Here is a 26,115-nt window from a genome sequence, read left to right as displayed (position 1 = left end):
AAATGCTGGGTAACTTTCGGTGTTGGACCCCGGACTCATTTCACCGGCATTATCACCTTCATCTCATTCAGACGCTAAATAACCTAAGCTGTTGATAAAGCGTCGTAAAATAACCTACTGAAAAATTTATATTTATTTCTAACGGGTGCAGCGGAGCTCACGGGTACGGCTAGCTGTTAATATTATTAAAATCGGGTTTATTTATGCAATGCAACCTTGAAAATAAAGCAGTGTTTCCAATAGTTATATATATGCAGAATTTCCATGTAATCGTAAGTATAAATACAGAGCCTGTTTTGATTTTCGCCTTGTGATTATAGAACTATTCGCACTGCCGGAGTCCCACCCTACCAGAGCTGGAGATAGGGCAGCCTTCCCGCATCGAGCACACGGCCCCGCACCATAATCTCTTGAGGGAGTACGGTGTGCCGAGGTGAGGTGAAGAGGAAGGACGACAAGAGCTTTGTGTGGCTGTCGAGGAGGCGAGGGCCTCGGAGGTCAGTCTGTAACTGCAGAGCGAACCAGTCTGTACGGAGACGCCGAGTCGTGAGGAAGTGTGAAGTTCGGAGCCAGGGGGGAACGTTCTTGAGTGTTTCAGTAAAACTTGAATAGTGGTTGTTTCATACAAGATACAGTGTAATGTCATGGCGGCCTTCAGCAACGATCATCATTTTCGCCGCGAGGAAGTGACAGTGATATTTCTGTGTTACAGACTTGGAGAGCTACCGGCAAGCAGGTTAGTAACAGTGGTATAGTGCTAGTCGAAGATTTTTGCACCTTGGAGAAGTGTCAAGTATAGCAATTTGCTGATCTAAGTGGAATACTGTTGTAATGGAAATGCTGTTGATGTAAGTACAAGGCAAATATCCGCAAGAACATGGACGTTTGTACGAACATGTTCAATTATTATCCATTAAATAATTTAATCTGTAATCTTTTAATGGTAAATAAAAGACGAGCAGAATTAATAATGCATCAAATGCATCTACACACATTTTCGTAAGGAAAGATAGCCTGCTTTTAAGCCTTCTACCCAACGGAATGTCGATTCGCATCATTTGCATACGACTGAAGATGTCGTCAACTGTAGCCGAGACACTGGAACAGAAAATATATCAGGTCCGTCGATGTTGTGGTCTGACAATGATTGTGCATTCATGGAGCCCCGCGAAAGAAACAGCACGAACAGACAAGCGTGCCTTTGTGCGAAATTCTTTGCCAAACTATTCCACTTAGCTGGTGGTCGATAAATCCTGTTACTTCCAACTCGCTCCAAAGCCTTCTCTTTAGGATAACGACCTTCGCGGATACTTGCTTAAGTATTTATTAACACTGACTATATAACGCGGATTCCAGAAGTTAAATCTGGGTTCTCGACCTCAATCACACGATGTTACACGTCACTTCAATTACTCTACCGTGTTACACACTTTGATTTCTCGGACATCCGCTTACAACTCAGGATGTCATAAACTGCTGATTATTTACCTAACGTTATGTAATAAATTCTTTTACTTCGAGGACGGTTTATGCTATACACAGCCATACTTTGTAGAGGACAAAACAAAATTAGTTGCCTGTAATTAATCCTATTATATTGGCTGTAAAAATGTAATATTAAAGACACTTTTGTGTCTGTCTGATTCATATGATTTGTTCAATGCTGATTTTGACCAAAGGTACTTTGCCATCGACTTATTATTTCCGAGACAAACACAATGTGGGGAAAAAATATTTTAAAAAATTCAGTACTTATTTTGAAACCGCTTAACTTTTGTTCAATATGAGATTTATTTAAAAATAAAAACTTCATTTCATTTGCAAAATAATCGACTTAATTTTTGTTATATGCGAACAGTTCAAAATTCAAATATGACCGCCATTTTGTTCTGTAATCATTTCCGGCATGAAGACAAGTTACAGTTTTTATGGGTACTTTATAAAATTTACCATTTCACTTACAACAAAGCAGGATAAGGTCATAAACTCGTAAATATGTTCGCGTTTGTTCAGACAAAAGTCATTTCTTCGATGTATACTTAAGCTTTCAAAATGGGGAAAGCAACAAACCATACAAGAATAGCCTTAAAGTATTTAATATGTTACATTTCAAAATAGCCTAAATCTTGTTAAAGAAACCAGAAAGTTTCAGTAATTTTAATAGAGTACAGACTCTTTAATAATTGAATCAGTCATTTTCAAAATAGCTTTATTCCGTTTTTTTTTTTCTAAAATCAGTTAACAACGCTGTCGTATTCATCTCACCCGAATACACAATTCTGCTAAAGAAGGGCATTATTCCATTTATTTCCGGTATTCAGATCTTATTAGAACTTCTAAAAGGGCCCTATTCCTGAAATACGGCCATGTTTATGAACATCTGATTGCTGTTGTAATTTTTAAATAAAGCCCTTTTAGAAATGACTGCTTCAGTTGTAGCGAGGTACAGGTACCTGTGGTACCAAAATTATTATAAAAAAAAACTAAGTTGTAACAAAAGGAAATTTATTCCGAGCTTCCAAATGCGTCACAAAAACTATAAGCCTAATTAATATCGTCGGTTTACAAGCAAAACACATTAGGCCTAAGTCAAACATATTACTTCTGAGAAAAATGAGTATAACTTATAATGTACAAAATTAATGTGTATAAACTTAGAATTGGGAAATGATATACACATAAAGAGAAACAACTTACTAAAAATAATATTTTGAGGATTCAGTTTTGTCAAGAACTTTCAAATGTCTTTTTCTCAGAAGTAATATTTTTGACTTAATGTGTTTTGCTTGTAATCCGACGATATTTTGTATCAGTATTACAAGACGAGTAGGATGAAATTAATAAAGAAAATTTTTTATGACCAGAATTTAATCCGGATGTAAAATTATTGTGATTAATTATTGTTCTACTCATTTTTCGAAATCGTGATAGAAATAATATGGCAATCATTTCTAAAGTTTTATGTTTATATATGAAAAACTGGCATCATCGTATCAACGGTGTTGTTTTTGGCACTACACTACATGACACTGTTATTTGAAGATATAAACACATCAAGTTTTAAATTGTAAATTCTATTTAATGATATAGAGGAAAACAAAGTTGATGAAAGCAAAGATTAAAAAGCCACAAATTTGATTCGAGGAATACTTTGAAATTTTTAAACTGCCTTCTTGTAAAATTATCAGGAGATGGTTTACCATTATATAGCACCGTGTACTTATCTATAGGCCTATTATATTGCATATATATGTGTATTATAATTATACAGTGCAATAAATAACACAAAAGCAAAAATTGAACAACGAACAACCTTGGAAGCATCATATTTTTCATGGTTAACCACAATAAGCTATCAACAAACAGATTATTATTTAAAATGAAATAAAGTTCTTGTGCCAAATATAACAGACTATCTGAAACATGAACTGAAAATTATTTTCGCTGTGTATGAAATCGAATTACATGAGCTAATATGCTAAAACAAATAGAAAAAAAATCTTAGTCCATGTTGAAGACACAGTTTTACATAACACTAAAAATTATTAATGCACTGCATTATTCTTGTAAGAATGTCTGTACTAAGCAATAAACATTTATTTAAAGGATTAGCATAGCCTATACGTATAATTTCGATCATTTTTGTAATAAACAATTACTGCTGGATAAAATAAAGAATCGCTACTCACGGAATGAATAGGAGGATACCAGTCAAGTTCTATCGGTTGGTAAAATCTGTAATATAAAATTGTTATAGAATAACTTAGCGTTTAGAGATATCTTTGTTTCTATTTTCAGGCCATTATTGGAGAGAAATCATACCGCATTTCAATGTTAACTTCACTAGAACTCTGTCTTACTTTTAATGACATGTATTTTATAAATATTATAGCCTATTTTATGTATCAATCAAACTTACAAGTCTGTATCATCATACTGTGATTGCAAGAGTGCGTCATTTATAGATGATTTTTGTCCCTTATTAGGCATTTTGAAATTCTGAGTCTTTCTTTTGTTTCTTTAGTCCTAGTTTTTTACGCCATGATTATATCACTTAACGGCTTCTTATAACTAATTTATCACTCTTGATATTTATGTCCTTTTTTAGAAGGTTATTTTACGATGCTGTGTCAAATCTCAGGTTAGTTAGCGTCTGAATGAAGTGAAGGTTAATGCTGGTGAAATGAGTCCGGAGTCCAGTACCGATAGTTACCCAACATTTGCTCATAATGAGTTGAGGGAAAACCCCGGAAAAATCTCAATCAAGTAACTTGCCCCGACCGAGATTCGAACCCGGGCCACCTGGTTTCGCGGCCAGACGCGCTAGCCGTTACTTCACAGGTGTGGACGATATTTATGTCTAACTTGGTACTCTGTTAAATGGAAAATGTTTCATCTACCTAAATTTTGTTAATAGTCGTATTCATAACCATACAACACTGTTCCAGCCCCTCTCCAGTAGACCTGTCTTACCGCAGCTTATCTTATTAATACGAACATACTTCAATATCATTCCAGGTCAGTTTGTCCACTTCATATTGTTCACAGTCACATAGTCCATCTTCATTTGCTATACGAACATTTCGTTCACTTTTTTTGTCCATAAAATATTCGTCAATTTTCAATAATGTCCATTAATATCGTAGGTCCACAAATATTTTGTCCATTTTCTTTGGTCCACATTTTTGTCCATTTTTTTTAAGTTAATTTAAAGTGCTGTCCACGTAACTAAATAAGAGACAAGTTGATTGCACATAATAGAAAACAATTTCCTCATTAATATGTTTTCCTCTGGTTCCCATGATAGTGAAATCCAATTTAATCTGCGTGTCAGAACTCTTGATGAAGAATGAAATTTATACAGTACAATTTAAAAGACATTATAATTGTAAATTAACTTCCTTCGTCTAAAGACAAGAATAAATAGTTTGTAACAATAATTATTACATAATTATATCAGTTCCACTCATTCAGCAAAAATAAAGACCGATCGTATTCGCGGTGCGAAAATCGTTATGTATGTATGTATGTATGTATGTATGTCCCGTTGTGCCACAAATGGGAATATACATGTTCGTATTCATGTACTTTAGGAAAGTAAACACACACATGTTGGGAAAAGAGGTGAAGTTGGTGCGAAAAACGTTGTGGCAGGAACCAATCTCCCACGGCAGTAATAAGAGAAGAAATTCAAATTCAGGAAATATTACTGAATTTACCAGAAATAATTAATTATTACGTACTGTTAACAGAACACAAACTGTGCTCGATTTATATTTGCGTGCCATCAACTACAGATAAAAATTGTGCAATACCGAAGAGAGGTATGAAGAGAGAAATAGAAAATAGCTAATAATATGTTATTTAAAGTTTTCTTTATTTCCTTCTAAAATTAAATTTGTTGTTAATTTCATTGTATATGACTGAAATAAAGTCGCCTAATATAATTCTATAAACAATATATTAATCTTACGATGGATCATAAATATTGTGAACTAAGAAATATGGATTAAAATATATCAAATGGACAATAATGTCTGAGGGCATTTCAGTAAGATGGACGAATTCATACAGTGGACGATTTTTATAAGTTGACATAAATAGGTGGACTAAAATTACTGTGGACTAAAATCTCAACTGGACGAAAATTTATGGTGGACATAAATACTGTAAACGAAATGTCACTGGAAAATCAGTCTAGAAAGCACTAAAGCATTAAAAACACTAAAAAGTGGTCTCAAAACATTGCTGCAAGAACTAATATATACTGTACACATACCATGTGTTATATCAGTTATAAAAATTCAGTTGTGTGCTACTTATCGAGTTGAGGTTGCACATGGTACGAACGAAATATCACTTACTATAAACAAGCTGCGCTCAGCAACGCTATGTTTTCAACTCTGCATTGCCCATGTGCTTAAATATATGCAAGATAAAAATAAGTAAGACGTGACAACAAGCCTTGTGAAATACACACATAGACGCGACCTGCAACCCGTGTTTTCATTAAGCTAATTGGATACAATAACAAATAGTAAGCAGCCTTTTTATAAGCTGGCAAAAACTGTATCCAAAGCTGTATCACACATGCTAAATGACTAAGTGTTCATGTTTAGAAATGTCATCGAAAAAACAGCAAGGTCGACTGTTATATAAAGAAGCTGACTGATGTGTAATGTTGTTCTGAAATGAATAAATAATAATAGGGCCTACATAGTTTTTTTTTTTACTTTATATCCATTTGTTGTAATACGAGTATATAAATTAATTCTGAACGATTTCGTTACATTTAATGTCATTTTTTGACAATTTTTCTATCACCAAAATACAGTCACTGATTACACTGAACAACAAATTTTCACTTTTTATCTTGCACCGAAATAAAAATATGTGAATATTACTAATATGTGTGCCCTAAATCTGAATTTAAATCCAAATTGCCCTATCACGTACTATTTTCCGAGGAAAGTGAATTGAATGAAAAAAAACTTATTTTTTTTTATTTTTCACTGCTACTGATAAAATTACAACACACTAGGGATTCAAAATGCCTCATAATATTTTTAAAATATGTACTGGATACGAAAAAGATGTTACATAGTTTAAAACACAAAAAACACAACAATAAAAATATTTCATGTGTGTAACGAAAAAAATCTCGGAATTTGAACTTCCATTTAAAATAATTTTTTGGATGACTTCTGTTTACAACTACACACGAGTGACAAAACTTTCTACAAGAAATTTAAAAATGGAACAAAAAATGGAGAACAGTCATGAACACAAATAAGTCATCAACAGTAACATTCACATACCTCAAAAAAGAAAGAGCTCTTCCATTATACCTCAACTGTTCACCAGTACCACAACATGAAGTACGATATCTTGGACTCATCCTAGACAGTCACTTGACCTGGCATAAACATCTCACTTACACCCTCCAGAGATTAAGGTACAGACTTCATCGATTGAAAACAATACTTTCCAGCTCTTGTCTTTCCCTTTCCAACAAAAGGCTAATATATGTAATGCTTCTCAAACCTATTTGGCTCTATGGATGTTCATTATGGGGATCGGCTTCTATAAGTCAAATCAAGCGTATTCAAACATTCCAAAATCGGGCACTAAGGATAATCACTGGAGCACCATGGTACCTAAGAAATGAAACACTTCATTCAGATCTAGACCTAGCCAACATAGAAACTGTACTTCATTCTTCCTATACACGATTATATGCAACATTGTCAACACATTCTAACACCTTAATCAACCAGATTCCTCGGAACCTGCCCCCTGCACAGCCTGGTCGTCGCCTCAAGAGGAAAAGACACACTGATTTGTTGATGCTTTGAGGAAAGTTAATGGACGTCACCCTCTCCACAAGTCTCATATTGTTTAAATGTTAATTATTTAAGCACAATTGATAGTACCAATGTACAAAAATTTTCAAATTAAAAAAAAAAACTACACACGGGACTGTCTTTTAAAAGGACCCAACAATAAATTAGTCTGCAAGATGCTGGATGATAATCTTCTTTATATCGCCTTTTCATTTGAGATATTTCTTGCAGTTAACATGGTTTCCACAAGTTCGATGTAGTTGTCTGCTCTAGAATTTTCAAGAAAATTTGAGCAAACAACTTTGTAAAGACGCTATGCCACTTTTTCTATAACGGAAAGGTTTTCCTCAAACAAAGCCATAACTTTATGAATTTGTGGACCGATGAAAATATCCTCTTTTAATTTGCCTTCACTCAAACTGGTGAACGTTTCTTTTAAATACTGAAAACCAAACCCTTGTTTCTTCATTGCGTAGGCCTACACCTCACTTTGAAGTATTATGAAATTTACTGAATAGAAGGGACCAATATCTGTTTATTTAGTAAAAGTACAAAAGAACATGTCAACAACCATAAGAAACCGGAAATTGGTCATAAACTCATAAAATGCATTAGCTTTTGTTTTGGTTTACAACCCGCAACCCGCGTCAGATGCTTACTGGGGAAGCGCTTATCGAAAAGTGAAATCATAATATATCTTAAAAACCTTACGTGATACGAAGAAAAGAGATACATTTTCGAATTCAGCGTACACCAAAACATAAGGGACACATTGTTTGAATATTCTTGTTGTTCAATGTTATTAGAGATGGTAGTAAGTAAAAGTAGTAGTAATAGTAGCAATACCCGTAGTTTAAATATACGAGTCAAAACATGACACACATGTCTGACACGCAAATCACACTAGACTAAATGAAACATAATTTCGCAGTACATCGTTAGGCTATTCGTGTGTCAGTCATTCGTTTAAATTGAAGTAACATTTACAATAAATTAGGCAGAGTTTCTAGCTGCAAATTCAGCCGACCAAAATTCCATTTTCATTTCCATATTTTGTGTTTGTACTGTATCGTCTTACGCGGTGTCATGTTCCAAGTATCATGTTCATATAGTATTTTTCGCACTGTATGTTGCATACCACCAGAATTTTGTATTTTTGAAATACTATATTCATTAAATATGTAATTGAAACTGAAATTATTAATTAATTTGGATTAACTTTTTTATGTCCCTTTTTCCAGTCTTTAGGTCCTTTTTAGGATATCTTTAGGTCTTTCTAAAGGTTTTTTAGGCAATTTATAGATCTTCAACTTCCGAGCCCTGCTTATTATCATAATGCACTGCTCTCTTGAACCGACTGAGCATATTGGGAATTAAATTAATGGTTTTCACAAAACACGCTGTGAAACGTTTAATATAAAACAATTTTTATCTCGAAAAGGAAGCAAAAACGAACAAAATCGTATCAAATTTTTTTGTTTAAATATCTCAAACAATAACCCTCTGAAATTACTATTCATCCTGTATACATTAAAATGACCTTATAAGAGGTCTTCATTCATCGACAGGGATCTTCAGCAGCGTAAGCCGCATACAATAATATACATATTTGTAAACAAAAGTACCGTTGACCGTGACCTTCACAGATACAATTGCTATAATAAAGATTCATCACTCAGAATGCATGACTAACGCTTACCTCGGAAATATATCGCGAAGTTTAATCTCTATTTGCCATATGGCGCGTCTCAAGCTTCTGGTTTCTAAAACGGCGGACAGATGCAGAGGAATAATAATCATTATCTATTTATTACCTTGTGCAGATGCAAATTATGCGTGTTCAAGAATCATGAATATTCTCAGTACAAAATACATTGGACAAAGCTAGAGTAGACGAAAAAGTTAAAACGACCGAGATGTGATTTTAACTATTGTTCGGATATCTCTTATTAAACTGCAGGTACAAATCGCAAGAAAACTTTAGAATTCTGTTCACCAATGTATCTTAATTGGATCGTGTTAAATGAGTGAGAAAGCAATGGTGGATTATTCGGAAAACTTTCATTGCTGTTGAAAAAAAGGGAAAATTTAATATAAGAAGTTTCGCAATGTTTGTAAGGTTAGGTACACAGCACATTCGACTTCACGTAAAAAAACAAGGGTAAGATAGAAAATGAAAAAATATAACTTATCTTCTTTCATTAGAAATGCGTATATTACTTCGTAAAACTGTAATAGAAAGAAGTTCACAATATTCAGAAGGTTGGATTTATTTTTGTCTTCGATTGAAAAAAAAACAAGGCGAAAGAAAAAATGTATCCTATTCGCAGTTAAAATACAATGATACAATAAAAAAAATATCAACAGTATTTCAACCTCGACCTTAGAATTCATCCGCCAGTTACTTCATTGCTCTATCTTGCTCGCTTCTTCCACTTGGAGTATAATTCATTATGAATTTTGGCAAACTTAATATATGGGCATTAAATTTACCTATTCAATCCAATTTGTTTGGTATGTTTCAATTTCTTTCAATGTGGGTGTTACTTACAGCTCTTGCAAAATTTCTTCGTATGGTTTGAAGTCTGATAAATTTTATCTCGCCGGATTTAAAATTCCTTCTCAAGAAGAAAAAAGTACGATAGAAAAATAAATTATACTCGTTGGGTTTCACCATTTGTAAAGATATGAATGACTAGGCTATATGTTTAATTTCCTTTCACCCTGGAGGCGAAGGTACATTCCAAGTTTCTGATTTAATATTTGTATTTTTTTCGCCAGTAATGGAAAAGTCAAATATGTTTAATTTCTTTTCACTCTGGAGACAAAGATATATTCCAAGTTTCTGATTTAATAGGCCTATTTGTACTTTTTTTTTACCAGTAATGAAAACGTCAAATATGTTTAATTTCCTTTCACCCTGGAGGCAAAGGTACATTCCAAGTTTCTGATTTAATTCCTTTTACCCTGGAGACAAAGATACATTCCAAATTTCTGATTTAATATATTTGTATTTCTTTCCACCAGTAATGCAAAAGTCCAAATATTATGATCCATTATATTCGAGTTTTTCCAAAAGTCTTTGTTGTAAATATTATGAAATAAAGTTTCCTGCGTAAAACTTCTAAAATATTTAAAAATATTCCTATTTGTATTCCAAATCTCGTATCATTTATGAACTTCTGAACGCTACATATCACTTCACCTTGGAACATGCTGTTCAACGACACTCCTTGCATTCAAACACGTTCCACGCTTGATCAAATTCTTCGCGTAGTAATGGAGGTGACGTAATGAGGTCGCTGTAGCTCACTTTTGGGTCTCGAATTCATTGACGTACGCGGAGAGGACTGCGATCTTGCGGCGTCCTTCACGTGGAAGAGCTCTCGGGATTCTGTGAACGCGGCTAAAATTATGAAGGCTTGTCTCACATATTATTATGTATCGCGCCATGGCTGTTCGTAGGCGGCAGGAAAGCAGAGAGTTCCGAGATAAAAGGGAGTGGTCAGCGTCGCGCTTCAACTGTCGTCTATAGACGTGAGGTATCTCGCCTAACAGAAATCTGGCAATGCCACTAACATGTGTTTTATCAAAAGAAACATAAAGCGGCATTCAAAGAAATCAAGACGAGACATTTTATTCTGTTTTGTATAGCATTCTTTGAGTAATCGATACATCATTAGGCGTACATAGTCCAAACCCTGGACCTTTGGCTAGTTCCGTCTTCTAGTGAAAATTGTCAACAAACACTAGCTGCTCCTTTGATCATGTGGTCAGCATGATGGAAAGTCATAGTATAAAATTAATGACATACATATCAAGGGAAAATCAGCCAGTTTCAGTAAACATTCTCTTCTATCTTTAGAATCGAGCTGGACTTAGTTATTTTAATCCTTTCTGACGTTAATTTTACGAGCATTTTGAACCACCTTCATGCATTCACAAATGGCCGAACTCTCTGGAGGAGTGGTCAACATTTCGCAAGGCCACCGTTTTAAGAAAGCACAGAACCACCACAAGACAACAATCCATGTAAGGGAGAAGAATATCAAAATTTTTGTTGTTTGTAGCTAGAAACGCTACCGCTTAGCGTTCTTATGATGAAGAAGAAGAAGAGAAGAAAAAAGAAGAAGAGGAGGAGAGGAAGGAGAAAAATAAGATGGTGGTGATGATGATGATTCAAGCTTAATAAGAAATCATGCCATCTTATTGACTGATATAGCTACTTCGCACGACCAGAACTTGATGTCATGAAGACTGGGAAAAGTCTGAAATATTTAACCTTGAAAGTGCAGTGGGCAGAATGCGGAATGTGCTAACTGATTTTATGCAAATTATAATTTTATCTCTTGGTTATACATCGTCTGCTGCCTTGGTTCTGTGGATAGCGCATGCGTTTCCCAACAAGCGGTCTGATGTTCGATTCCTTGCGTGAGCAATGGAAAATATATCTTCCGCCCACGAGACTGGATGTTTGTCCTTTGCCATGTGAGGTCCTGTGTTGTCTCAGCGGTGGCCCTGTTTCGTGATAACCAGGGAGCCTACAATATGAGTCTGTTTAGTGTGGCAAATGATACCCAATTATAGGCCTAGCCTGCTCTACACTGCATTTCATTGTAAGTAGATATGAAAGGTCAAGGTAAAACATGACAAAAGAAGAAATAACAGGTTATATACCATGAAGATTCATCAAAATCTATTAAAACTACTGAGACAGGAAAATGTTTGATGAATATAGAATATTATAGTCATTCACTTTTATACATCTGTTCTTTCAATTCGGGAACTAACCCAGGGTCCACTGGATGTACCGTTGACTCTAAACACTGGATTTGTGACTTCAAATTGCGGCTACAGTATTGGTATGGTACACCAATAGACTCTAATTTTTATTAAACACAAATGAAGGGTACAGGGGAAAAAAGATCAGATTCCACCAAAACTGAAAAACGAGACGTTACTTACAAATTGTACCATGATTAGATTATGAAAGACTCGTATTTCTCTTGATATTACGCTAAATTTCTCCACAATACAATTATGTTTGCTAGCAGTGCAACATCGGCTAAAAGCTAAGAAGTAACAATACGCTTATCTAAAATTATCTAGTAGCAAGGACATATGAGTATTAAAATGTGAAAGCATACAAACATGACATTAAAAATGAGGGAACGTATATTAATCTGTCAATCTCAGACATGTTAAATATAAAGCAAATTCTCGTACAAAATTATAATTAAGTCGTAATAATTGTTCCTAATTTATAATTAGTATACAAGAACGGTTACCTAACTTCCTGCAACGCGTCCGTTTCAGTGAAATCTCTGTGATCTGCTTAAGAGGGACTGACAAACTTCTTTTTTCCTGACACTTTAGTTCATTAAGCAACACATGCTACTGTTCCAATCTAGATAAATTGATACTTCTTATTAAGTAGAAACTGATTTGCATTAGTAGCTGTTGTTTAAAGAAATGACATTCTGTACCAGTTCCTCCACTACTCTTAAGGCAGTGGTTGTGACCTCAATATCGTAACATATTCATTAACTTTGCAATGCATACTTCTAATCATATCTGATTTCTTACGTTCAGCCTTGCATTCCTTCCTTCAAAGTTTATTGCCTGTGGTCGTATTAATTATAGAATTATAGTTCAGAGGTATATACACATAAATTACTGTATTGGATATTATAACTGCTATTGACAGAGAGGTTTTGGTTAATTTCAGGACGGCACATATTTGATAAATTATAGCAAAAGTACGAAAGTTCTAGTTCTTTGCATACATGATTTATGTAGGTTAAAATATAATGGCATAATATCTTATGTAACATCAGCGTATGAACAAAACACTGCATCATCATATGAAATATTTGTTTAATTTACGAGACTTAAACTGAATAACATAACATCATTTCGTTCCTATCCACAACCAATAAAATTTTTATTTTCGCGGTTGTCTATTTTGGCATGTTTTGGGTTATTGCTCTAAAGGAGAATTAATAATAATAATAATAATAATAATAATAATAATAATGATGATAATAATAATAATAATAATAATAATAATAATAATAATAATAATAATAATAATCCGTGGTACCACAGCCCTTGAAAAACCCAGAACGACCAGCCGGCTGCTGGCCTCACGTTCACATGTCGAAGCAGAAGTGAACGATTATCCAACCAGAATGGAGGTATCGTGTGGTTAGAACAATGATCCTCCCAGCCGTTATAGCTGGCTTTCGCAACCGGATTTCGCTACCTATCGTAGCTTCCCAAGTGCATCACGATACTAGGTGAGCACCGGTTCCATACACTGGCTGAAATTTCAAGAGAAAATTTCTTCCCCCATGAGGACTCGAACCAGCGCACATTCCGTAACGCGAGTCCTAGGCAGGATGCCTTAGATCACGACGTCACAGTGCGGGACTAAAAGAGAATTACTGAGGAACAATTGCCACCATAAAGTGAGAAGCTCCACCGCAACCACTCTTCGGAAGGCAAAGTGGGAGGTTTACGAAGAAGTGGACTGGTTCCCCTACAGTGGTATCTGTTGCGTCCATTTCCGGCTTTTCCCCTTCAAAATTATCTCAACTTTTTTCCAACGGGACAGAGAAAACGTGGTGAGACAAATGACTAATAGGCTTAGAGCTCACATAGATTCTCGCCACAGCCTGCGAAATCGCACACATAATAATTGTTTATTTATTCATTTAAGTTAATGGCATAATGGTTAATATACATCACTGACCCATGAGTTGTCTTGCTTCCCAGTATCGGTCACATTCTGATGTCCGTGATAGTGCTGGACAGCGCTGGAGATGTTCTGTATCCATGACTTCTTGCGAATTGCAAAGTGGGCAGTCAGCATGAGGCAGGATCCCAATGCGATGGAGACAGTGCGGCAGACAATCATGTTGAGTGTGTAGACGAAATGTTACTACGGCGTCTTTTCTTGGCCTGTTGTCTGGTATTTTGCAGATGGATGTACTTCATGGTTTGGCAGTAGTTCTCAGTGCTAAGTCTTGTTTTTGTTCTTTTTTTTTTTTTTTTTACTTCATTCTTAACGTAGCGTTTGATTGTGTTATATAAAGTTTCCTGCCGAAAAATGGAAGTTATTGTTGTTCCTTTTTTGTCAGAGCATCTACTTATTCATTACTAGGGCTAGGATTTTGATCACCTATAAATCATAAAAAAAATGTCCTAAAACAATGCACTTATGACCTAGAAATCTTTCAAAAATGCTCTTAAAAATGCCATAAAAACTGATCTTACATTCTAAAATTGGCTTAGTAGGAAAAGGAGTTTTGTGCTACTTCATATTTAGACTAGTAATTAAATTCTAGTACCAACATTTAAGTTTATTTAATTTTACATAATTTTTTCTAAGTGTTACACATTAATTAATTATTTTACCTGATGTAGTTTCTATGTAGCCCATCACAAGGCCACTGTTATACGGAATTAGCAAGTATAGAGGAGTCTATATTGAAGGGACGGTTGGACTGATCCATTGCATGGAGTGTACTGCGTTAAAAGGGCAATATTTGTGTAGAAAAACGATTAAAATATTATACAAAATAATGGGTATTAGCCACCGGCGTAGCTCGGTCGGTTAAGGTGCTTGCCTGCCGATCCGGAGTTGCGCTCAGGCGCGGGTTCGATTCCCACTGGGGCTGATTATCTGGTTGAGTTTTTTCCGAGGTTTTTCCCAACCGTAAGGCAAATGTCAGGTAATCTATGGCGAATCCTCGGTTTCATCTCACCAAATATCTTATCACTATCACCAACTCCATCGACGCTAAATAACCACATAGTTGGTACAGCGTCGCTAAATAACGAAGGAAAAAATTAAAGGTTATTAATGAACAAAATATGTATACAAAATATCAAAGGAAATAAACATTATTTTATATTAATAATGGGGATTTGTGGCCAAGATTAAATGAAAATGCCTCAAAAATGTCCGAATAACACAAAAGATGCTCTTATGAGTTGAAACAGGCAAAACATGCAAAAAAAATGCCCTAACAAATATGTCTTAAAACACCCAGTTTATCACATAACACATAAATACTAAAGCGGCTATGTTTCTGGCTTACTAGAAAAAAGATGCAATTTCATCAAAATCCTAGCCCTATTCATTACCATAAATTTGGCAGTGTCCCAGAATCCATTGAAAGACCACAGTTTTATTCTGCATCTAGAGTTTTCAGTAATGCTAGAAATTATATTACTTCCATTGAACTAGGTGGGTCAGTAGAGCTTATAGACTGAATTGCAACTTTTGAATCAGAGAGGATAATAGCTATCTTAAATTTATCATGGTTGCAGTTTATATGTTGCAATGCTATTTTGATGGTCTGTACTTCTCCAACACAGGTTGTTCTGTAGTGTCCAATTGGTGCATATGAGGCAAAAAGTTTACTCAGCAACTCAGACTTACCTTTTAATTGTTTCACCTCCCATTTCCGCTTTCCAATCATCGTTGCGATATGCTTCTACTTCTTTATCATTTTGTTCATCTCGTTTATTTTCAGCATTTTGTTTAGAATCGTAATCATTTTTTCCCCTCTTCGTCTCCATCATTGTCAATTTCTGTCTTCATTCGTCCATGTTTTTATTTTCCATCTTCATTATGCCTACAACTTTTCTTCGTAATCAAAATCATCATGTCCTTCTGCTTCCATTTTTTCCTTATCTTGTTCTTCCAAGGCCCATTTCGGCTATTCCATTCACTCCTCACTGAAGCGAAGGCTATGTATAAACATTATGTATTCACTAAGAACAAGTTTCTATATTCGTGTTTTCAATATAAAAACTGGTTATTAAATTGTACAAGAGGAAACCTCTGCGTTTTGGAAAAATGAACCTTTATCTGTACTAGGTTACTTTTATTACTGAGAGTCGGATTACTTTAATAGATAACAACTAATTATAGACAGGATTACCTTCATTTTGTCGTCCTCGGTGGTCTAGCGAATACCATGCCGTTAGATCCAAGATTCATGGGTTCAAAACCAGCCCAAGGCGATGGTTTTAAGGCACGATAAAATCCTTAGCATGATTTCCTCCAGAGGGAGGTAAAGTTGTGAGTCCCATGTCGCAGATCTAGCCTACAACACGTAAATAAATCCCGTACCCGATGTAGGGCTCTTGGCAAAATTAATCACAATTTCTTGCCCACTGGTTTTCCATCCAACCAAGTCGTAATGGGATTTGTCATTCATAAAGCAAGCGTGCAGAGGCATTTATTTCATCGGGGTATTTCAGTTTCCTTTTATCATTCCACTAACACTCTCCATCTCCCAGTTTTATATATTCTCTGTACTAGTTATTATATTCTTAGAGCATTTTCACTGTTACAAAATGTCGTTATAAACGAGGTGCTTATTAAAATTTTGTAGTTATAAAATAATAAATCACATTTGTTTAATGCAATTAAAAATCCGCACTTCTTAATGACTGTCACTATAGCCGAAGTGTTGCACTAACCGTGGTCGCTGTAAGAGCGCTTAAAGTGACTGCGATAGTATACAACTAATATGTGTAAAAATATAGGAACTGTAAGAGTGCTTAAAATGACTTTAAAAGAAGCGACAGTATGCAACTAATACGAATAAAAATATAGGAACTGTAAGAGTGCTTAGTGACTTTAAAAGAAGCGACAGTATGCAACTAATATGTGTAAAAATATAGGAACTGTAAGAGTGCTTAAAGTGACTTTGAAAGAAGCGAAAGTATGCAACTAATACGAGTAAAAATACAGGAACTGTAAGACTGCTTAAAGTAACTTTAAAAGAAGCGACAGTATGCAACTAATATGTGTAACAATATAGGAACTGTAAGAGTGCTTAAAGTAACTTTAAAAGAAGCAACAGTATGCAACTAATATGTGTAAAAATATAGGAACTGTAAGAGTGCTTAAAGTAACTTTAAAAGAAGCGACAGTATGCAACTAATACGAGTAAAAATATAGGAACTGTAAGAGTGCTTAAAGTGACTTTAAAAGAAGCGACAGTATGCAACTAATATGTGTAAAAATATAGGAACTGTAAGAGTGCTTAAAGTAACTTTAAAAGAAGCGACAGTATGCAACTAATACGAGTAAAAATATAGGAACTGTAAGAGTGCTTAAAGTGACTTTAAAAGAAGCGACAGTATGCAACTAATATGTGTAAAAATATAGGAACTGTAAGAGTGCTTAAAGTGACTTTAAAAGAAGCGACAGTATGCAACTAATATGTGTAAAAATATAGGAACTGTAAGAGTGCTTAAAGTGACTTTAAAAGAAGCGACAGTATGCAACTAATATGTGTAAAAATATAGGAACTGTAAGAGTGCTTAAAGTGACTTTAAAAGAAGCGACAGTATTCAACTAATATGTGTAAAAATATAGGAACTGTAAGAGTGCTTAAAGTGACTTTAAAAGAAGCGACAGTATGCAACTAATATGTGTAAAAATATAGGAACTGTAAGAGTGCTTAAAGTGACTTTAAAAGAAGCGACAGTATGCAACTAATATGTGTAAAAATATAGGAACTGTAAGAGTGCTTAAAGTGACTTTAAAAGATTGCGACAGTATGCAACTAATATGTGTAAAAATATAGGAACTGTAAGAGTGCTTAAAGTGACTTTAAAAGAAGCGACAGTATGCAACTAATATGTGTAAAAATATAGGAACTGTAAGAGTGCTTAAAGTGACTTTAAAAGAAGCGACAGTATGCAACTAATATGTGTAAAAATATAGGAACTGTAAGAGTGCTTAAAGTGACTTTAAAAGAAGCGACAGTATGCAACTAATATGTGTAAAAATATAGGAACTGTAAGAGTGCTTAAAGTGACTTTAAAAGATTGCGACAGTATGCAACTAATATGTGTAAAAATATAGGAACTGTAAGAGTGCTTAAAGTGACTTTAAAAGAAGCGACAGTATGCAACTAATATGTGTAAAAATATAGGAACTGTAAGAGTGCTTAAAGTGACTTTAAAAGAAGCGACAGTATGCAACTAATACGAGTAAAAATATAGGAACTGTAAGAGTGCTTAAAGTGACTTTAAAAGAAGCGACAGTATTCAACTAATATGTGTAAAAATATAGGAACTGTAAGAGTGCTTAAAGTGACTTTAAAAGAAGCGACAGTATGCAACTAATACGAGTAAAAATATAGGAACTGTAAGAGTGCTTAAAGTGACTTTAAAAGAAGCGACAGTATGCAACTAATATGTGTAAAAATATAGGAACTGTAAGAGTGCTTAAAGTGACTTTAAAAGAAGCGACAGTATGCAACTAATATGTGTAAAAATATAGGAACTGTAAGAGTGCTTAAAGTGACTTTAAAAGAAGCGACAGCATGCAACTAATATGTGTAAAAATATAGGAACTGTAAGAGTGCTTGAAGTGACGTTAAACGAAGCGAACTAATATGTGTAAAAATATAGAAAGGATAATGATGATAATTTCAAGAGAATCAATAATCATTTAGAAAAATGAACTTAAAAATAGAATAAGAAACAACTTACGGCGTTTAAAAAAGCAACAAATAACCTTTTAATATGCAACTTCTTATTATTATTCTTCAAACTACAATATGGGAACTAAAAATATGCAACATAATAAAAAAAATTATACTAATAGCATATTTTCGTATGTTACATTTATTTAAAGGGCAAGACACTTACAGTTAACATTGTTATCCGAAACTCACAACAGGAGTCTCAGATCCCCACATTTCATTTCTTTCACGTGTTGGACACATTATATAACCTAACATTTCGAAACAGATACTTATGTCACACGTGTCTCGCATCAAATTAAACTAGGATGAGGTTTTCGGAGACTATAATTGTTTTTACATTTGACGCAATAATGAGAAATTAGAGTTACGTTCTGTTATATCAATCGTGTCTATTCCGAATTACTACAAGTTGTTGATTCTTTATATAACAAATTTAGAACCGTTTCATTAAAATATGTAAAAGAGCTCTGATCGTATTCGTAATATGTAATTAAATGTTAACTAAATAAAAGAAAGTGTTTGGGATAGATTTAATTATACAAAGTGAACAGTAAGTAATGTCATTAATTTTAAGGGATTATTCTTTGAGATATTTCAAGCAAAAAAGTTTAATACAATTTTGCTGGCTTTGCTTCCTTTTCGAGAAAAAAAAAAAATTATATGAAGCATTTCATAATGTGTTTCGGGAAAGCTACTGAATTAATTCCCAATATGCTCAGTCACTTCAAGACAGCTGTATATTATGATAATAAATGTGCAGAAATTTGATCTCAACAAATGTAACTTTATGTTCCGAAAAGGAATGTTACATAATTTGTTCGGATCAAATTTCTGCATATCTAAAGGACAAAACTGAAATTCTTTCAATTATTTATTATCATAATGCACTGCTCTCTTAAATTAGCTGAGCATATTGGAAATTAAATCAATGACTTTCCCAAAACACACTATGAAATATTTCATTTTTTTTATCTCGAAAAGGAAGAAAAACACAAGTGAAATTGTATTAAACTTTGTTTGAAATTTAGGAAGAAAAAAAAACGACATTTCTTATGGTTCACCGTGCTATCCACTGACTACTAATAGCTTAAGTAAATAGAATATTAATTGCTACTTTGCGCTGTATTTTACAGAAGGTTTACTTTAACCCTCGTCACCCATTTGACTTACACCACTTCTGCTGTCAACGGCTCATATAAAAGTACAGTATATTAAATTCAAATTTTTATCAATCTTATTAATACCGTTAATATTTGAGGGGAAAAATTCACTCCGACGCCGGGGATCGAACCCGGGTCTTTGGTTCTACGTACCAAGCGCTCTGACCACTGAGCTATGCCGAATTCAATCCACAGCACCGGATCGAACCTTCCTCCTTCAATGTTTCCCTTTGTGGCCTGACTCCAAGTTAGGCAAATATGTTGACGTATATGTCCAATGTCAACTGCCATTATATTAGGAGCGCACTCAGCTGAGTGACTTGTTTGGCCGGGATTGAAGGAGGAAGGTTCGATCTGGTGCTGTGGATTGAATTCGAAGTAGCTCAGTGGTCAGAGCGCTTAGTACGTAGAACCAAAGACCCGGGTTCGATCCCCGGCGCCGGAGTGAATTTTTCTCCTCAAATATTAATTGTCAATATTACAGATATTATTCTGTATGACAAATTGATAAATCTATAATATTATTAATACCGGCTCCTTTCTCAGGTTTCGGATGCGTATCTGGCTCATACCGGCCCATTTTAATCACTGCGCTGTAACCAAGCTCAACTATAGTTTTCTTTCACATCCGGAAATTTCATTATTGAATTAGTTAAGAATTATTAATAGTAACCGGAACATACTTTCTGAACGCTCCACGCAAATCCGGGCCATGATCATGGAACATATAGTAAAAGTATCCCATCAACAAATTGCCTACAGTAATATAATACGACAAAATCAACCGGCAAAATTTAAATAACTTGTTCAGGTCTTTTTAAATCTTGATTGACATTTTTATGCAGATATACAAATGGAGTATCTCAAAGCCATGACCTTGTCGTAGCTAAACGTTTCGTCACCAACACATCACAGCCCACAGAGCCCAGGTAAAAAAAAAAAACGTGTTGAGATCAATTTGCATTAGTCATCATTAGTCATTCTGCCTGTCAACCTCTGTGGCAAATTCGAATCTGATCATAACAAAGATAAGCTAGTTGACACAGTATTTTCATGACAAATTTGCTGTCGTGAGGTGTGGTTTCCTGGCGCCAGAATTCCGTCAGCCTTGGGGATATTCGTCCAGCGCCTAAGCGACTGTAGAGTACAGACTGCTCATTTACGACCCGACCATTAAATTGTACTATTCAGATGCTGCTAAGGATGTAGTCCTATTATGAAGGCGCTCGATTCCAACACAGTGCTTGCAATACCGCGATCTGCACAAGAAACGACCGTCTGTGATTACACAGGAAATACAAATTAAAACCTTAAATTAAGATATTACAGTTAAGCCTAACACATACATCTTAATTGGAGCACATTAGATGACTTTCTACGACGAATTTCTGGATTAAATCTTGGTGAATATAAGCTTTGATAAAATTTACATTGTCATATTTATCTTTCTACAGCGGACTTTCGGGGATAAATTGGATACTTAACAGTAGAAAGGTGCTAAGTGCCAAATTAAAAAAAAAATGTGTTATTTCAGTAGAACCGTGCAGGGTGCCAAGGAGCATAAGTTTAGTACACACAATATATTTAACTTTATTTCAATCGGAAATTATGTATGGAATTATAGGATGGGGTAGCTCATTTAAATCCAATTTTAATCCACTTTATTTATTACAGAAGAAAATAATTAAAATATGTCTTCATAAACCTATTGATTTTCCATCTCAAAATTTGTTTCTAGACTTTAATGTAGGCTACTTAACGTAAGACAAATTTATTATATTGTATCAATAAAATTCATACAAAAATCGAAATAATTTTGAATTGTATTCTCATAGTTATGAAACAAAAGGTATGAATTCTCTAAGATTGTTTGAACCAAAATGCAACACTGTTACAGTATTTAATCGTAGTAGTAATTTAGGTCCAAGAATATATAACAAATATGTATTGAAATATCCTAATCTTGTCAATTCTAATAGTTCTAGTATTAAATTTAAAACGTTATGTATGGATTTTATAAAAATTGAAAAATTGTAAATTTAAATTTATATACTACAAACTGTATTGTATAATTATTAATTTCAATTCAGGAATCCGCCCCTGAGCACGAGTTCTACTCTTTCAGGGGCGAGCTAAAGTTTTTCTATATATATTTTATGTTACAATTATTAGCAAAATAATAAATAAATGAATAAATAAATATCAACAAGGCTAGGTCCACAGAAGATGGTAAAGTGTTATTAAGACCATCAAAAGATGGCAGTGGTGCTATGTTACCGAACTCTCATAAGAAAGGTGCAAGCATTCGTTTTGATTTCCATCTGTTACTTATTTGTGGTCTTAATAGTGACGTTCAGGCAAAAGACAATGTTGATTATACAGTATTTGGTGTTTTCTAAAAACATAAAGGTCAGCGGAGGTAAAACTTGTATAAAACATAATACAGTTGAATAGGGGATTGCAGAAACAGCACATGTCATGAAAACTAAATTTTTCAGTAGACACAAAAAACGGTATTACTGGTAGTAGACCACATCATTGGTTATAGTACTGGCTTCTTAGACAGAAGCCTAATAGATGTGTCGTTTTATACCAAATTTATTGGAATCTAATGAATTGTTAATGAAGTAAATCAATATATATTAGCTTGACGTGTGCTTTTCTGCAAGAAATCAAAATTTTTGTATAATAAATTCAGTTCAACTAAAGTTTATTTGTCAAATTAGGGATATCATATATATATGCATAGGCCTACTGTATACCTAATACAAAAGTTCAGCATATAAATGAACTTATTTTACCACAATAGGGCACTAAGGAATATTATTCTAAAATTCTTGATATTCATGTGCTATGTAACGCATTAGTTTGCGTAGCCTATATCGTCAAGCTTCTCTCTTTGAATTGGCATGCTTTTATCTGGATACGCCAATTAAGAAGGTAATTATGGTATTCTCCTTTGTACTTACGAGCATACATTTTCATGGGGGCAGATAAAAAAATTAATCTTTTTTCTTCCATCATTTTAATAATGTCAAAAGAAGTTCTTACACAAATTTTAGCCACTCAGGCGCAATTACGAAGGCCGTAAAAAATAAGTTTCCCGGAGCCCTTCACAGAAAGGGAACAAAATTTCATTCATTCTGGTGGTGAATATACGTTGAAAAATAACTAATATATATATATATATATATATATATATATATATATATATATAAGTTATTTTTCAACATATTCACCACCAGAATTCAGACATTTGTCATTCAGTGGGATCAATTTTTGTATCCTTGTGTCGTAGATGTCTACCGTCTGCAATCGGAACCAATGTGTTAGCATATGTCTTTGACATGAGTTCTTTCTGCGCACTTCAAGGACTTCACAGGTCTCCAAATGTGAGACAGGTATACTGACATATGTGGTTTCTACATGGAATGATAGCCCTGTATCAGCAGTCCATGAAACTCGAATAAACTCATTTCGCCATAAATAGTGACATGTGCTGTTTCTGCAATTCCTGATTCAGTTGTACAGTACATAGTTAAGGAAGCGCTATGAATCACATAGAAACATAATGTATTACCTCTAGATGATACAGCTTGTGTGTTTTAAAAATTAACACGTTTTCCTTTATTGTAAGTGCTATGAAAATGCAGATTAAAATGCAGTGAAATGACGCCTTAGTTGAAAATAGTTTTATTTTCTAAGATCTATGACCTAGATTATTCAACAACATTTTTCATGGGTCTCTTTACCGTAATATCAGTAGTGTCGTCGACATGGGGCGTATTATAATTGTTATGAAAGTCGGCGATATTCGGTTTCAAGTGGTAAGAGTGATCTGCTTCCAATCTACAAAATCACTTTAATGGTAGTATTTGCAGTTGGAAAAAACAGCTGGAAATGGTAATCAAAAAGAAACTTGGAAATACTACATTCTCTTAGAAAGCATGTTGAAATGTTCAGATAGTCAATATAATATGATATAATATAATATAATATAATATAATATAATATAATATAATATAATATAATATTGTTTTATTAATTCAGTCTAATTGACATATCACAAATATAAAAAGTCAATGACACTTACCCATGTAAGTCATCATTGTGTCCTATACAAATATAAAAAAATTAAAATTAAGCAAACGTTTTCGTCTTTCGGGCATCATCAGGCTTTTTTACATACAATATATTATACATTTTGTCTCTTATTGTGGAACGAATGGTTTATCACAACCTTTTTAATAATGAAAATAATAACTATTTAAAATTGACTTATGGTAATTAACAATCTAAAATTAATGTACAGATATGAATATTTAATACTTAATAATGATATAAAATTGTGGCTGCACTGCTGTATGGAGTTTAAATTATATCATAAAACTGTGAACTTGATAAAAACATTTCATTCCTCTTTAAACTTCATAATTCCATTAATTGGATGGTTTGCTGCTAGTCTTGTCTCAATGGTTCATTACTGGTTATGGTGAAATCAATATTTAAGATCGTGTGTTCTGCACAGGTTATCTGTGTTGACATTTATATTGAGACGATTTTTGAGACTGGGTTTTATGATGAAATGCGGTTGACTTAGTTACGATGATCATTATTAAAAAGATTGCGATTAATAATTCGTTCCACAATAAGAGAAAAAATTCACAAGATATTGTATGTAAAAATGCCTGATGATGCCCGAAGGGCGAAAACGTTTGCTTAATTTTAATTTTTTTATATTTGTATAGTACACAATGATCACTTACATGGGTAAGTGTCATTGACTTTTTATATTTGTGATGTGTCAATTAGACTGAATTAATAAAACAATATTATATTATCTATACTAATAATAAATCTGTAGTCAACATTTTTCTGGTAATTTTCGATTTTCCAAAAATAATTGGTGTTAACATGTATAATTAACCATCCTGAAACCGAAAATAGCTTTTTTGACATTTTTGTTTGTATGTCTGTCTGAATGTTTGTTACCTTTTCACGCGATTTATATGAAAATTGGAATATAAATTAAGTTCGTTGTAGCTTAGATTTTAGGCTATATGGCATTCAAAATACTTTATTTAAAAGGGGGGGTTATAAGGGGGCCTGAATTAAGTAAATGGAAATATCTCGCTTATTATTGATTTTCATGAAAAATATTGCATAACAAAAGTTTCTTTAAAAATAATTTCCGATAAGTTTTATTCTATACAAAATTTTGATAGGACTGATATTTAATGAGATAAATGAGTTTTAAAATTACAATAAGAACGCCATCTAAGGCGCTGTACTGAAATAAAAACAAATGACTTCGTCTATAAGGGGCCTTGGACAACAACAATCGAAAGCTATTAAACATAGCCTAAGAGAATGTTTTTGTGTATGTATGAAGTAATATCGGAAGCTAATTAATTGTTTAATTATTATTTCATTATTATTTCACCATTGGAAAGTGTAGTTTCTCTAGATGGACATAATTCTACAATGTTATTACAGTAATTTCTGAAACATATAGCAAGTAATATAAAGTATACACATTAAAACTAAATATGTCAATCTTCATTAAATTATGGTTGCATGTAATAACAATTAAAAACATGTTAAAGGAATTGTCATTGCACCAAATGATTGCTCTCTGGACCACAATGACCGCATTTTAATTATTTAAATACAATTTAAATTAAGTAACATATTAAACGATTTATCCTTTTATCAAACACGAATGTTCCCTGGATCAAACATCCTATTTTAATTATGTAATTACTTTATATTTATTTCTAACAGGTGCAGCGGAGCGCAAGGGTACGTCTAGTATTATATAATACTACGTTCACTGAACTTCTAACAATACATGCACAACTCAGATATTGTGAAGCTGATAGAAAAAGCATGAAAAAGCACAATCAGTGGAATACGTGTCCCTTGAGACATATATAGACAGTCAAGACAGACAAAATTTATGTGAAAAATATTTTTTGCATTATCAGGAACGTTGAAAAGACGTTATTGAAAATCTCAAAGTATTTTTATCGTATTTTCTCTTAACGATTCGTATATGTCAAAATCAAGGACAGACGTTCTGAAAATAGT

At 33.7% G+C, this 26,115-nt stretch overlaps 1 protein-coding gene across 2 annotated transcripts in view; it reads left to right on the top strand.

Annotated features, from left to right (window-relative positions):
• Nucleotides 1-395: 395 nt before the first annotated feature.
• Nucleotides 396-26,115, top strand: part of LOC138697834 (F-box/LRR-repeat protein 7-like) — a 371,715-nt gene continuing 345,995 nt past the window's right edge. Inside the window, exon 1 of one of the 2 annotated variants that reach the window (XM_069823395.1) lies at nucleotides 396-736. The gene's annotated coding sequence lies outside the window, so the exon portion shown is untranslated. Of the gene's footprint in view, nucleotides 737-787; nucleotides 849-26,115 lie in introns of those variants that run through there. The other variant, XM_069823397.1, reaches the window with a different exon arrangement.

Source organism: Periplaneta americana, chromosome 4 (genome assembly GCF_040183065.1).
Source record: "Periplaneta americana isolate PAMFEO1 chromosome 4, P.americana_PAMFEO1_priV1, whole genome shotgun sequence".
Taxonomy (NCBI): Eukaryota; Metazoa; Arthropoda; class Insecta; order Blattodea; family Blattidae; genus Periplaneta; species Periplaneta americana.
Note: the sequence above shows the minus strand (reverse complement) of the source record. Positions and strands in the feature narration are given on the sequence as shown.